Genomic DNA, 15,095 nt, shown 5'->3' on the forward strand with positions numbered 1-15,095 from the left:
ATTTATGGTTGTCTGTCGTTTGATGCGTTGATTGTCACGGTTGTTAATGTTATAATAAACGGCTACTTCAACGTACCTCGCCTACGACTCGCCATAGTGGTGACCCCGACGTGATCACAGATCACCAACATGTCCCATCAGGAGGCATCGACGCCAAACGCAGTCGGCGTTCATCTGCCCCCGTTCTGGGCCCACCAACCACGCCTGTGGTTCGCCCAAGCGGAGGCACAGTTCCACCTCCGGGTAATACAGGAAGACGCGACCCGGTTCTACCACCTACTGAGCGTCCTGCCGTCGGAAACGTCCGCACGGGTCGCACAGTACGTCACCGAGCCGCCAGAAACCGATAAGTATGCGGGCCTCAAGTCGCTGCTGCTGAAAACCTTCGGGCGCAGCCAACAACAGCGGGCCAGCACACTCCTGCACCTACCCGAGCTCGGGGACCGACCGCCGTCGGTCCTCATGACGGAGATGATGACTCTAGCGGGAGAACACACCAAATGCCTCATGTTCGAGGAGGCATTCCGCGAAAAGATGCCAGAGGACGTCCGCGTACTCCTAGCAGACGTTGTTTTCGGGGACCCGATGGATTTCGCAGAAAAAGCGGACGCACTGGTCGCGGCAAAGGCGAGGCGCCCCGGGTCAGTAAATCGGGTTTCAACACAGGTGAGCGACCGACCGCGCGGCCAAGATGGCGCCCATCCGCCCGCCACTTTTCAAAAAGCCCGCCAAGCTGCTACGTCGACGGCGGCCATTTTGAAGCAGGCCCGCGACACAGAAACACACCAGCGCGGCTGGTGTTTCTTTCATAGAAGATGGGGAGCAGCGGCACGCAACTGTAGAAGCCCCTGCACATTCTCGGGAAATGCCTCGGCCGATCAAATGTAGAGGCAATCTCGATCGGCCAGAACCATCGCCTCTACCTGACGGAGCAACATACGGGCACCGTTTTCCTCGTGGACACCGGGGCGATCGTCAGCATTGTGCCCCCATCCTGCCAAGAAGCGCGATCAGGTAAGACCGGCCCCCCACTCATTGCGGTCAACGGCAGCCCTGTCCGTACCTACGGAACACGGGACATGTCCCTGTCCTTTGGTTCCAGGACCTACAACTGGACTTTCATCATCGCAGAGGTAGGCCAGGCAATCCTGGGCGCGGATTTCCTTTGAGCTTTCGCGTTAATCCCTGACGTCCGCGGGAAGAGCCTGCAGCCGTCGTCCAGTAGCGTTGACCCCCCCGCTCCTTCGGTTTCCGTGTCATCCACCCTGACCGTCCAGGCCGTCACTACGGCCTCCGACCCGTTTGCTGCGATACTCGCTGATTTCCCGGAGCTCCTAGTCCAGCGATTCGACACACCTGCTGCCAAGCACGGAGTCGTACACTTCATCCCCACGGAGGGACCGCCTGTTTTCGCCCGAGCCCGACGCCTACCCCCCGATAAGCTGGCAGTCGCTCGCGAAGAGTTCCTCATGTTGGAAGGACTGGGGATCATAGGCCCGTCAGACAGCCCGTGGGCCTCACCGTTACACATGGTCCCAAAAGCATCTGGGGGGTGGAGACCATGTGGCGATTACCGACGTCTGAACGCCATCACCACGGCTGACCGATACCCGATCCCGCATATTCAGGATTTTTCGGCCAGCCTAGAGGGTGCCACGGTTTTCTCAAAACTGGACTTAATCCGAGGGTATCACCAGATCCCGGTTCGCCCCGCAGACATTCCTAAGACCGCCACAATCACCCCGTTCGGGCTTTTCGAGTGGCTGCGGATGCCTTTCGGCCTAAAAAACGCCGCCCAGGCGTTCCAACGCCTCATGGATCATGTGGGTCGGGGTATGCCTTTTGTATTCATATATCTGGACGATATTCTCGTGGCAAGTCGGTCGGCTCACGAACACCGGTCCCACCTGCGCTCCATATTCCAAAGGTTGCAGGACCACGGTCTGATCCTACACCCGTCCAAATGCCAATTCGTACTATCCTCAGTAGATTTCCTGGGCCATGGGATCACACAGGCAGGTGCTGTTCCCTTGCCTAAGAAGGTGGCTGCTATCCGCTCCTTCCCCCGCCCCGACACTATCAAAGGGTTACAAGAGTTTGTAGGTATGATAAACTTTTACCACCGTTTCATCCCGGCGGCAGCCCGAATCATGCGCCCCCTTTTCCAATGCCTCGCGGGTAACCCCACCGAGCTCGTGTGGTCCCCTGCTGCCGACGAGGCTTTCACAGCAGCTAAGCTGGCCCTCGCGAACGCCACCATGCTCGTCCACCCGCGTGCCTCTGCCCCCACTGCCCTCACCGTCGATGCCTCCGGCGTGGCGGTGGGGGGCGTCTTAGAACAGCAGGTTAACGGCCTCTGGCACCCTTTGGCCTTTTTCAGCCGCCAGCTCACTCGCCCCGAGATAGCGTACAGTGCCTTTGATCGGGAGCTCCTGGCCCTCTACCTGGCGATCCGTCATTTTCGCTATTTTTTAGAGGGTCGCTTTTTCGTGGCTTTCACTGACCACAAGCCACTGACGTTTGCTTTTTCGAAGGTTTCCGATCCGTGGTCGGCCCGCCAGCAGCGACACCTCACTTACGTTTCGGAATTTACCACCGACGTTCGGCACATTGCGGGAAAACTAAACGCCGTCGCGGATGCCCTGTCCAGACCGGCGGTTTCCCCGGTGGCCGAGGTAAGTTCCGGGGTGGATTTCCAGGAGCTCGCGGAGGCTCAGCGCCTGGAAGACACCCCCTCCCTGTACCCCCACACCACCTCGGGGTTGCGGTTAGCACAGGTAGCCTGCGGTCCCACGCGTACTAAACTCTGGTGCGACGTTTCCCTGCCGCGCACCCGCCCGGTAGTACCCACTTCCATGCGACGCCAGGTTTTCGACACTATTCACGGCCTGGCACACCCGTCCATACGGGCCACTTCGGCTCTCATTGCGGCTCGATTTGTCTGGCACGGGCTGCGGAAGCAGGTGGCCTCCTGGGCCCGCGCCTGCATTCCGTGCCAAACCTCCAAGGTCCACCGACACACTCGGCCCCCCGTCCAACAGTTCACGATCCCCGCAGTCCGATTCCTCCACATCCATGTGGATCTCGTCGGCCCGTTACCTCACTCCAGGGGCTACACCCACCTCCTCACGGTAGTCGAGCGGTTCACCCGGTGGCCAGAGGCGCTCCCGTTGTCCGACATCTCAGCAGCCTCCTGCGCGCGGGCTCTGGCGCTACATTGGATTGCCCGTTTCGGCGTCCCAGACGTCATCACCACCGACCGGGGCGCCCAATTCACCTCATCCCTGTGGGTGGCTCTGACTCAACTGTACGGGTCCCGGTTACAACAAACCACCGCCTATCACCCCCAGGCCAACGGGATGGTGGAACGGTTCCACAGGCAGCTTAAAGCCTCACTTACTGCCCGCCTGTCCGGCCCCGACTGGGCCGACCAGCTCCCATGGGTTCTCCTGGGTATCCGCACGACTCCAAAGCACGATCTCGGAGCTTCCTCGGCAAACCTGGTCTATGGCTCGCCCCTGCGGGTACCAGGCGACGTTCTTCCCCAATGTTCCACCTCCCCTCCCTCCACGACAGCACTCTTAGCTGCACTCCGAGTGCGGGTGGGGTCCCTAGCCCCGGTCCCTGCTTCTCGTCATGGGGATCCCCCTTCACACGTCCCGCCGGCTTTGGCCGACTGCGAGTTCGTTTTCCGGCGCATCGATGCCCACCGCCCCCCTTTCCGACCAGTTTACCAGGGTCCGTTCAGGGTAGTGAAGAGAGGCACAGTCACCTTCACGTTAGAAGTGGGTACAAGACAAGAGGTCGTCTCGGTGTCCCGCCTCAAGCCTGCCTATTTAGACCCAGACCAGCCCGTCACAGCGGCTCAACCTCCTCGTAGAGGCCGCCCTCCGGCCGCGGCTCCTGTACAGCAGTTTTCCCCCTCGCGGCCCCCGTTCGGGACCCCGCTTCCCCCGTTCTCCTTGCCACGGCCCCCTCCAGCTCCGGCAGTTTCACCTTCTCCCGCCGTGCCGCTCTCCCCGTCCCCACCCCCGGCAAGGCCCCTCTCTCCTTTCCGCGCCCGCTCCGGTCGGGTGGTCTGGACACCTGCCCGGTACCGCACAGAGGGTTCTGGGGGGGGGGGGGGTCATGTAGGGACACAGGGATTGGTCCAGCCATCGAACCCTCTGATTGGTAGACCAGGTGAGGTGGTGCGCAGGTAGAGGGAACGAGGCAGTCTCGTTTAGTCCTCCAGCGGAGACAGTAAGATTTATGGTTGTCTGTCGTTTGATGCGTTGATTGTCACGGTTATTAATGTTATAATAAACGGCTACTTCAACGTACCTCGCCTACGACTCGCCATAAACATACCATTTTCCTTCTTGAATGCATACTGCACCTGTATGCTTGCTTTTAGTGATACTTTTTGTTGAACATAACCAAAGATGGCAACTGATTTTAGTTTAGTTTAGGCTGGCACAGTGGTAGACCTCCTGCCTCACAGCGGCAAAGACACAGGTTTGAAGTTGGCTAACTGTGCTGTCTGTGTGGAGTTTGTACGTTCTCCCCATGACCGTGTGGGTTTTCTCCGGGTGCTTCCATAGATGTGCAGGTTTGTAGGATAAATGGCTTCTGTGAATTGCCCCTAGTGTATAGGATGTGAAAGTGGGATAACATAGAACGAGTGTACCATTGAATCAGTGGTCAGCATGGACTCGGTGGACCGAAGGGTCTGTTTCCACACAATATCTCTAAACTAAACTATAGCTTACAGAATGATGTGTGCAGAAAATTGATCTGGTACAGTGCCTTTTTAACCACTATCTAATTGGAAAATCAATATTTTTGGGATTAAATCTTACAAGTGATGTTCATCGCCAAAGTTTAGAAAATTTGGCCTGGCATATGTAGTGCAAGGTATATCAGCATTGGATGTTTGATACAAAGAAAACAGATGGAAAGTATATTTCAATGTGCAATGTTTTATTTGAGTGTATTCAGGTAAAATTGGGCTGATTTTTTCAACTGCATAATATTTTTGGTCACTCACTCGGAAGTACATTTTCATTGTCCCTAGTGGGTGTAGGATAGTGTTAATGTACGGGGATCACTGGGCGGCACGGACTTGGAGGGCCGAAAAGGCCTGTTTCCGGCTGTATATATATGATATGATATGATATGATAAGCTTACGATAAGCTCACAGCCCAGCGGTATGATTTCTCTCACGTCAAGTAACCCTTGCATTCCCTCTCTCTCCTTCTGTCTCCCAACCGCATCGTCCTGCTTGGTTTCAGATTGACGGGGGTTGGGGGAAATTAGACTTTCTGCTATGTCCTGGATGTTGTCGAAGATTCTTGTACGTTGTACTCATCCAGGCAGGTTCAGAGTACCTCGTGTCCCCGGCTCGTATTTGGTGGCTTTGGTGAAGTGTGTCACTCCCCGCAGGATACCATACCTCTGACCTGCGCTTGTGGCCACGATATTTTTGTGAGTCGCCCAGCAAAGTTGCTGGTCAGAGATATTATGCAGGAGAGAGAGAGAGGGAGAGAGAGAGGGAGAGGGCATGGGCAAGGAATTTCAGTGACTATCTGTGTTGAATATCTGTGTCGGAACAGAGCTCTTTTGGGTATTTATTCACAAAATGCTGGCTGGGAATGACAGACCAGACCCACAGCACTTGCTGTTCGTCTTCAATTGCTATGTTCCCAAGTTCTATTACTCTCCTTTCCAACAGTTGTAGATTCTGAAAACAACAAGAAATAGTCCCATATCAGCTTTCAAACCTGCAGCAAGTTTATTGAAAGCCAACTTTGACAACTAACCAGCTTCTGCTGAGAGACTGAGTGGCTATCTATGCAGTGCAAACCAAGCACTGGGGGTATTATGAGAACTCTCTACCCTTAACAAGCTATTCTGCCTGAAGCACCCAGTCACTCCTGCTGTTTGTCATTACTGAGGTACCACAGTTGGGCCAATGAGGACTTTGCTGCATCCCGAGGAATAACTCAGTCTATTCAAATGAATTTTATAAGGATCCCTACAGGGAAATGGGTTGCACAACTGAGAAGGCAATGCAGCTGTATAATTGTTAATTTCATTACTTGTAAAGGTAGACACAAAATGCTGGGGTAACTCAGCGGGACAGGCAGCATCTCTGGAGAGAAGGAATGGGTGGCATTTCAGTTTGAGACCCTTCTTCGCTCCCAAAATTACTCGTAAAACCAGGTGGACTCCAAATCTGCGACTCACCACAAACACAAGATGAAACTCAGCAGCTGGGTAACCATGCTGTTCAGCCCTCTATCAGGAAACAGTTCTGGCGATGTTTTGGATTGGGACCCTTGTTCAGAAGGTTCCCGCCCCAAAACGCCTGCTGTCCACTTCCTCCACAGAGGCTGCCTGATCCGCTGAGTTTCTCCAGCACCCTGTGCTTTGCTCAAGATTCAAACATCTGCAGTTCCTTGTGGCCCTTGCTATATTGTTTGATTCTTCTTGGGAGTTATAGAAATACATACCAGTGAACACTAATGATGATGGACACAAATGCTGGAGGAACTCAGCGAGTCAGGTAGCATCTCTGGAGAGAAGGAATGGGTGACGTTTCGGGTCGAGACCCTTCAAGGAATGGGAGACCCTTCAAGGGTCTCGACCCGAAACATCACCCATTCCTTCTCTCCAGAGATGCTGCTTGACCCGCTGAGTTACTCCAGCATTTTGTGTCTACCTTCGATTTAAACCAACATCTGCAGTTCTTTCCAACACTTATGATGACTTGGAACTTGGTTTCCCAATGAGCAGAAAGGCAAATGTTATTTACAGTGGATATTTTTAAGGCAGAGATAAATAGATTCTTGATTAGTACGAGTGTCGGAGGTTATGGGGATAAGGCAGGAGAATGGGGTTAGGAGAGAGAGATAGATCAGTCATGATCGAATGGCGGAGTAGCCTTGATGGGCTGAATGGCCTGATACTACTCCTATCACTTATGTGACACAAGTTTGTTATCAATGCCTTATCTCTGGCATTCATCTTTTGGACTCCTCTGTCATTGAAAATTGGGAATTTATGCAGGGAACTCATCCTGTTAGATGCTTAATGTTCTACCACCACACATATCTGGGTACAGTATGACTGCAGGACTTTGATCTCTCATCTGCTGGATGCTGATTGCCTAATTCCCTCCACTCTGTACTGAATCAGCTGCTTAAGGTGCATGAAGTCCTGTGCTGCAGCTTTACCATGTCGGCACCTCTTTTTTTATATGCCTGGTTTTAATCTTGACAAATTCTTGTTCTCATAGAGTTTAGATTAATGAGTGGTGATCTAATTGACACATACAAAATTCTGAAGCAACTTGACAAGTAGGTACACAGTGGATATTTCCCCTGGCAGAGGCTGCTAGAAACAGGGTCACAGTCTCAAAATAAGAGAGAGTTGAGAGGAAATGTCTTCACTGAGAGGGTGGTGAATCTTTGGAACTTGTTACCTTCAAAGGCTATGCAGGCTCCATCATCGAATATAGTCAAGGTAGAGGTTGACAGATATTTTAATATTAGGGAATATGTGGTTTGTGCAAGATAGTAACACCGAGGTAAAAGATTAACCATGATTGTATTGAATGGTGGAACAGGCATGAGAGGCTAAATGGCTTCTTCAGGCTTTATGTCCCACTGGTTTGATGGTGATGTGGCAGAGTGATAAATTCTGGCCACAATTTGCAGGTTGTGTTTAGTTTAGAGATACAGCTCAGAAACAGGCCCTTCGGCCCACCAAGTCCGCGCCGACCAGCTGTCCCCGCACACTAACACTATACTACACACGCTAAGGCCAATTTAGAATTATACCAACCCAATTAACCTTCAAACCTGTACACCTTTGGAGTGAGGGAGGAAACCGGAGATCCTGGAGCGAACCCAGCTCGGACACAGTGAGAACGTACAAACTCCATACAGACAGCACCCATAGTCAGGATCGAACCCGGGTCTCTGGTGCTGTAAGGCAACAACTCAACCGCTGTGCCACCGTGCGGCCCTTGGTGAAATACAATTCCACCACTGTACGGCTCACAGACCTCAATGGATGCTATGCTCTGATTTGAGAGATCTCTTCTGAATCTCACTAATAACTATGGTAAATAATATGTACGTGACAGAGGCTTTTTTTTTTTTTTAATTAAATTTTTTTTTAAAGCATATGTACAAATAATAATAAACGACAAACTGGTTATAGAATTCTTAGGCTTTTGCCCGTGATATTGTTCTTCTGCTTCAACACTGCCATGTTTGAAGGTGACTTTGCCGCATGATGCACAACCAATTATTTTATTGATTTCTAATTCAGCATTTGAGATTCAATTAAATCCGTGATGCAGAATCAGAGGTGTGCTTGGTTTTGTACAAAGCAGTACTTCTTTTTAACAGTGTTACAGAAAATAAATCTCTTTGTGCGTTTACATTACAATTATTTATTGCATTTTACCATAAATAAGTGAGCAGAAAATGTTTTAAAATGCAAGTTAGTGCTGAATGCCCCTCGGTATATTTCCCTTCTATCATAATAACAGCTGAGCAGGAAAATATTCTGATAACCCAAGCGATGCTAGGTTTCACTGTAGAGTGTTAGTCCAGTGCTTTCCACCACGTGAAGCCCAATAATAATTCACTGGAAAGATAGGGATACATTTAGTAAAGTGCTGTCTCGTGAGATGGAGAGAGATATTGGCAGCTTCTAAAGCTCTAATTTTGGCATATTAACTCAAAGGAGGAATGTAATTTCTTAAATAATGTAAATCATTTTTGTGGTGAGTTGACTTGAGTCTTGTGCCATTAAGTATTACTATTATGTTGTTCATATGTTCACAGGTGATAGGAGCAGAATTGGGCCATTCAGCCCATCCGTTCAATCATGGCTCATCTGTCTCTCCCACCTCACCCTATTCTCCTGCCTTCTGCCCATAACCCCCGACACCCGTACTAATCAAGAATCTATCTATCTCTGCCTTAAAAATAACCATTGATGGCCTACACAGCCATCTGTGGCATTGAATTCCACAGATTTGCCACCCACTGACTAAAGAAATTCCTGATCAAAGGTGACCTTTCTATCCTAGGCTTCCTCCATTGTCAGAGTGAGGCTAAACACAAATTGGAGGAACGGCATCTCATATTTCACTTGGGCAGCTTGCAAAGCAGGGATATGAATATTGATTTCTCCAACTTCAAGTAATCTAAAGTGTGTAAAGTACGTTCTGGAAATCATTCTTGATCTTCGTGTTTTGGTCGAATGAGGAAAGTGCTGATCTTTGCTTCAGAGAAATAAACCAGGCCAGGTGTCAAGGAAACAGTGGTCACAATGTTTAGGAAAGAACTGCAGATGCTGGTTTAAACTGAAGGTAGACACAAAATGCTGGAGTAATTCGGCAGGACAGGCAGCATCTCTGAAAAGAAGGAATGGGTGAGGTTTTGGGTCAAGACCCTTCTTCAGACTGATGTCAGGGGAGTGGGTGGTATAGAGATAAAATGTAGTCAGAGACAGTAGGACTGGTAGAAGAACGGAAGGGGGAGGGGTTAGAGAGAGAGGGAAAGCAAGGGCTACTTGAAGTTAGAGAAGTCAATGTTCATACCGCTAGGGTGCAAGCTACCCAAGTGAAATATGAGGTGTTGTTCTTCCAATTTGTGCTGGGCCTCACTCTGACAATGGAGGAAGCCCAGGACAGAAAGGTCAGTGTGGGAATGGGAGGAGGAGTTAAAGTGTTGTACAACCGCGAGATCAGGTAGGTTTAGGCCGACCAAGGAGAGGTGTTCGGCGAAACGATCGCCGAGCCTGCGCTTGGTCTTGCCGATATACAGGAGTCCTCACCTAGAATAGGGGATGCAGTAAATGAGGTTGGAGGAGGTACAAGTGAACCTCTGCCTCACCTGAAAACTTGGGGTCATAATGTCATGACCTAGTGGTCATAATGTCATCTGCCCCTCATGCCTGGCCCACCATTTGATATGATCACACTGAACTACCCCAGGCCTCATCTCGCTAGAATCTTGAGCACAACACAAAATACTGGAGGAAATCAGGGGGTCAGACACCATCTGTGGAGGGAATGGATAGGTGACGTTTTGGGTCAGGACCCTTCTTCAGACAGATAGGAATAGCTAGGGATGAAAGTTGGAAAAGACAGGTGGGTGCAGGGCCAAACCTGGCAAGTGATAGGTGGATACAGGCAGGAGTGTTTGATAGGCAGATGAATGGAGTAATGACAAAGGTTAGAGGTGAAAAGGAGACCAACGAGTGTCAGTTAGTGAGAGGAGAGGAGGTGCCAAATGAAAACACGGGGAGAGATATAGGTGGAAGGGGACGGGGAGGGGTAAGAGGGGGGATAAAAGAGAAATGGGGGACTCAGGGATGGGAGATGAATGTACGAAGGAGGGTACAGGAGCAGGGCGACTGGGGTGGGGTAATGGAGGTGCACCGACCGTGTTAGAGGTCGGGGTAGGGGGTATGGGAATGAAGGAGGAAGTGGGAGGTATGATGAAGCAGGAGAATTCTCCTTCTTAAGCAGGAGGACCTCTTCCTTCTTATCCAACACCCCTCCATCTCTCCCACCCCTACTCCCCCTCCCTCCCCAGTCCCCCCTCCGTTATCTACCTCACCCATCTTCACATCACCCCCCCCCCACCACCATATCCATCCAGGCCTGTCCCACCACACCACACCTCTCCTCAAGCCCTCTCCCCCCCCCCCCCCCCCCCCCCCCCCCCCACCACCACTCACATCAGGCTGAAGAAGGATCCAGGCCCGAAACAATGCCCATTCATTCCCTTCACGGATTCTGCCCGACCCACCAAGTCCAACATTTTCTTGAGTTTTGAAAAGGCTATATTTCATACAGGGAATGAAATGGTGGATATTTCCCCTGGCTCGGATGTCAAGAGCTAGAGATCCCCTAAAATTAGCAGTTCACAAGTACCAAAGTCTGTAGTCTCATTGCTAGCACACCCCTCACACTCCCACTACAATCAGCCATGGTACATTTTCATTCAATGAGTAGGGAAGAGAGTAGCATTATGCGGTCTTAAAAAGGAGGTCCCATCTTGGTGAAACTGCAACAAAGGACTACATGCATATCAAGCAACTACACTGTTCTGCAATTCTGATAGAATAGATAAAAATGTGTCAACTACCATTACATTATTTGCCCCCATTGCTCCATGTGGTAGTGATCCCAATACATAGTGTAGCTAATCCATGGTTAAAGCAGTACCTCACAAATTCATAAGTTATAGGAGTAGAATTAGGCCATTCAGCCCATCGAGCTACTCCGCCATTCAATCACAGCTGATCTCTGCCACCTAATTCAATTTTCCAGGCTTCTCCCCATAACCCTTGAGAACTTATCTATCTCTGCCTTAAAAATATCCACTGACGGCCTCCACAGCCCTCTCTGGCAATGAATTCTACTCAGATTAACTACCCAAGTTAGTCTTCAACTATCGGATGAGGTTTTCAATTTCTAACACCATCCCAATTTTCTCTTTCAAAATTAGCAGTTGGCCATTTAGTGGACAAATTATTTCACCCATAGGATCGCCAATAATTACAGGGAATACTCGCTGCATCTTTCCAAGGCAGGGATTTAAACATTTTTTAGATATTAACAGAGACAGGAAATACAGAGAAAGATGGCATTGATGCAAAAGATCAGCCATGATCTTACTGAATCGTAGAGCAGGCGTGAGCGGCTGACTGGCCTAATCCTGCTTCTGATCTTCCCATCTTTTCAATGCAGTCCTGTAAGAGAAAGCAAAGTAGGTTTGCACAATGAGTGAGATGGCCTGGGTTCCAGTTGTCTTCTATGTTTTTATTCACATTGCAATTGTGAAAAATAATGTGCCTGTGATTTGCATTACAATGGGAGCGAGCTTTGGCTATTTAGAAAAGACACAAGTCATGGCAGAAGCTGATAGGAAACACGGCTCATGTCACACAATAGCAACAATATGTAGGTTAATTGGCTGGGTAAAAATGTAAAAAAATTGTCCCTAGTGGGTGTAGGATAGTGTTAATGTACGGGGATCGCTGGGCGGCACGGACTTGGTGGGCTGAAAAGGCCTGTTTCCGGCTGTATATATATGATATGATATGATAATATTTGTTGAGAATGAGGAGTAACAATACAGAGAGAGCAGAGCAATGCCACAATGTAACAGATAAACTGGAAGTACACTAGCTACTTAAAAATGGAGAATTTCAAACAAACAGTTGAAAAGGAAATTGCAACCACAACAGAACAAATTCATTGGCTAGTTGACAGTTGCTGAAATGGAAAAGCAATGAACGATCTGGAGCGGCATGACCACAGGCCTTGATAACACACTGCTGAACAGATACAGCAATTTCTACAAGCAATGAGGAACTGGCTGCTGACTGACTAACCCCTGCACAAGGAGAAAAGCACACATTGTTGCACTTCTGAAGGCATTTGTTGGATATAAAGAGCCGTTGGCCAATATCCTTTATTTTCCGCTTCTACGGACACTGAGAAATTATTATCCTGCATTCTGGAAAAACAACGTCCCTGAAAGAGCTATTTCCCGGCTGAGCAAGTAAAGCACCAGAAAGATAGAGTCACACAGCACGGAAACAGGCTCTTTATCCCAGTTCATCCATGCTGATTAAGTTGCCTCATCTAAGCTGGTCCATAACCCTCTTAATAACATATAACATATATAACATATAACAACTACAGCATGGAAACAGGCCTGTCCGGCCCTACCAGTCCACGCCGACCATTCTCCCTGACCTAGTCTCATCTACCTGCACTCAGACCATAACCCTCTAATCCCCTCTTATCCATATACCTATCCAATTTACTCTTAAATAATAAAATCGAGCCAGCCTCCACCACTTCCACCGGAAGCCCATTCCATACAGCCACCACCCTCTGAGTAAAGAAGTTCCCCCTCATGTTACCCCTAAACCTTTGTCCCTCAATTCTGAAGCTATGTCCCCTTGTTGGAATCTTCCCCACTCTCAAAGGGAAAAGCCTACCCACGTCAACTCTGTCCGTCCCTCTCAAAATTTAAAAAACCTCTATCAAGTCCCCCCTCAACCTTCTACGCTCCAAAGAATAAAGACCCAACCTGTTCAACCTCTCTCTGTAGCCTAAGTGCTGAAACCCAGGCAACATTCTAGTAAATCTCCTCTGTACCCTCTCCATTTTGTCGACATCCTTCCTATAATTTGGCGACCAGAACTGCACACCATACTCCAGATTCGGCCTCACCAATGCCCTGTACAATTTCAACATTACATCCCAACTTCTATACTCGATGCTCTGATTTATAAAGGCAAGCATACCAAACGCCTTCTTCACCACCCTATCCACATGAGATTCCACCTTCAGGGAACAATGCACAGTTATTCCCAGATCCCTCTGTTCCACTGCATTCCTCAATTCCCTACCATTTACCCTGTACGTCCTATTTTGATTTGTCCTACCAAAATCTTTCTCATTCATGCACCTGTTCAAATGTCTCCTAGATGTTAATATTGTACCTGCCTCAGCATCTTTCTCTGACAACTCATTCCACTTACACACCACCCACTGTAAGAAAAATTTGCCCCTCGGGTTTCTATTATACCTTTTCCCTCTCGCTACAAACCTATTCCCTCGAGTTCTTGATTCTCCTGCCCTGAGTAAAAGACTGTTGCATTCACCCTCTGAATTCCCCTCATGATTCTATTCACATTTATAAGATCACCCCTCAGCCTTCTATGCTGCAAGGAATAAAGTCCCAACCTCTCCCTGCAGCTCAGGCCCAAGTGTCCTGACAATATACTCGTAAATCTTTACTGCATTCTTTCCAATGTAATGGCAATTTTCCGATAACAGAGTGACAAGGAACTCAGTAGTCAAACTGCGGCCTCATCAACGTCACATGCAACTGTAACATTACGTCTCAACTGCTATACACATTTCTCCGACTGATGAAGCCCAGAGTACTAAAAGGTTTCTTCATCACCCTGACTCCCTGGGATGCCACTTGCCAGGAGCTCTGTACTTGTACTCTGAAATCCCTCTGCTATTCAACATTCCCAGGATCCTACCCTGGTTTAACTTCCCAAAATGCAACACCTCACACTTATCTGAATTAAACTCCATTTGCCATTCCTCTGTCCTCTTACCCAGCTGATAAAGATCTGTGTAATTCATGCCCACCATCTTCACCATCTATGGTACCACCTATTTTAATGTCATCTGCCAACAATCATGCCTTGTTCAATCTCGCCCAAATCACTGTTATAGCATGCAAACAGCACCAAATCCCTGCACCAAATCCCAGCACCAAATCCCAGCACCAAATCCCAGCACCAAATCCCAGCACCAAATCCCAGCACCAAATCCAACTATTCCTTCCTTCATTCTACACTGCAAGTTGCTTTTAGATGAGAAACACTTGGTTATCTGAGCTTAATCTATCACCTCCAGCTGTCCTTACCTGGTTCTTCCTCAATTGGTTTGTAGTCTTTGTAGTAATCAGGCGGTAGCAGCAGCTCATGATTACCTGCACTTTATTTTTGCAGTCTTTATTTTTTCTTGTCCTGTAGGATTTAGTGTGTATTTTTTATGGATAACTTATAGATGATTTATGCTTTTGTGTGTTGACTGAGTCCATGTGCCTGTGATGCTGCTGCTGCAAGCAAGATTGTCTTTGTAACTGGAGCTCACTATACTGTGCATATGACAATAAATTCAAGTTGCCTTCAACAATTGGTTAAACTACGGTTCACTTTGTTTAACCAGGGAATAAAACCACTGGAGCCGCATTGAATTCTGTTTGTATTCAGTCTCGCTCCAGTCCATCGGGAGAACAAAATATGGCAACCATCAAGCTCTTGATAACCTGTTGTTAGCTGCTTCAGCTGCTGATAGAATTGAAGGCTTATTAGTTTGGTTAAATGGCGGGGACAGACATTCCATTTGGCAGGATGGAACTGTTGGCATCACACAGTCTGCACACCAGCCTGAAGAAGGGTCTTGACCCAAAACATCAACCTATTCCTTTTCGGCAGAGATGCTGTCAGACCAACTGAGTTACCCCAGCTTTTTCGGTTTATC

General features: G+C 48.9%; 1 protein-coding gene and 1 long non-coding RNA gene across 3 annotated transcripts in view; one reads left to right on the plus strand and one right to left on the minus strand.

Moving 5' to 3' along the window:
* Positions 1 to 15,095, plus strand: part of rsph14 (radial spoke head 14 homolog) — a 307,769-nt gene that overhangs the window by 175,485 nt on the left and 117,189 nt on the right. The window lies entirely within an intron of this gene.
* The window catches only part of LOC144605753 (uncharacterized), a 106,465-nt gene that overhangs the window by 35,907 nt on the left and 55,463 nt on the right, over positions 1 to 15,095 (minus strand). Inside the window, exon 3 of the long non-coding RNA XR_013548888.1 lies at positions 11,691 to 11,764. This is a non-coding gene — a long non-coding RNA (uncharacterized LOC144605753). The remainder of the gene's footprint in view (positions 1 to 11,690; positions 11,765 to 15,095) is intronic.

Source organism: Rhinoraja longicauda, chromosome 25 (genome assembly GCF_053455715.1).
Source record: "Rhinoraja longicauda isolate Sanriku21f chromosome 25, sRhiLon1.1, whole genome shotgun sequence".
NCBI classification, from domain to species: domain Eukaryota; kingdom Metazoa; phylum Chordata; class Chondrichthyes; order Rajiformes; family Arhynchobatidae; genus Rhinoraja; species Rhinoraja longicauda.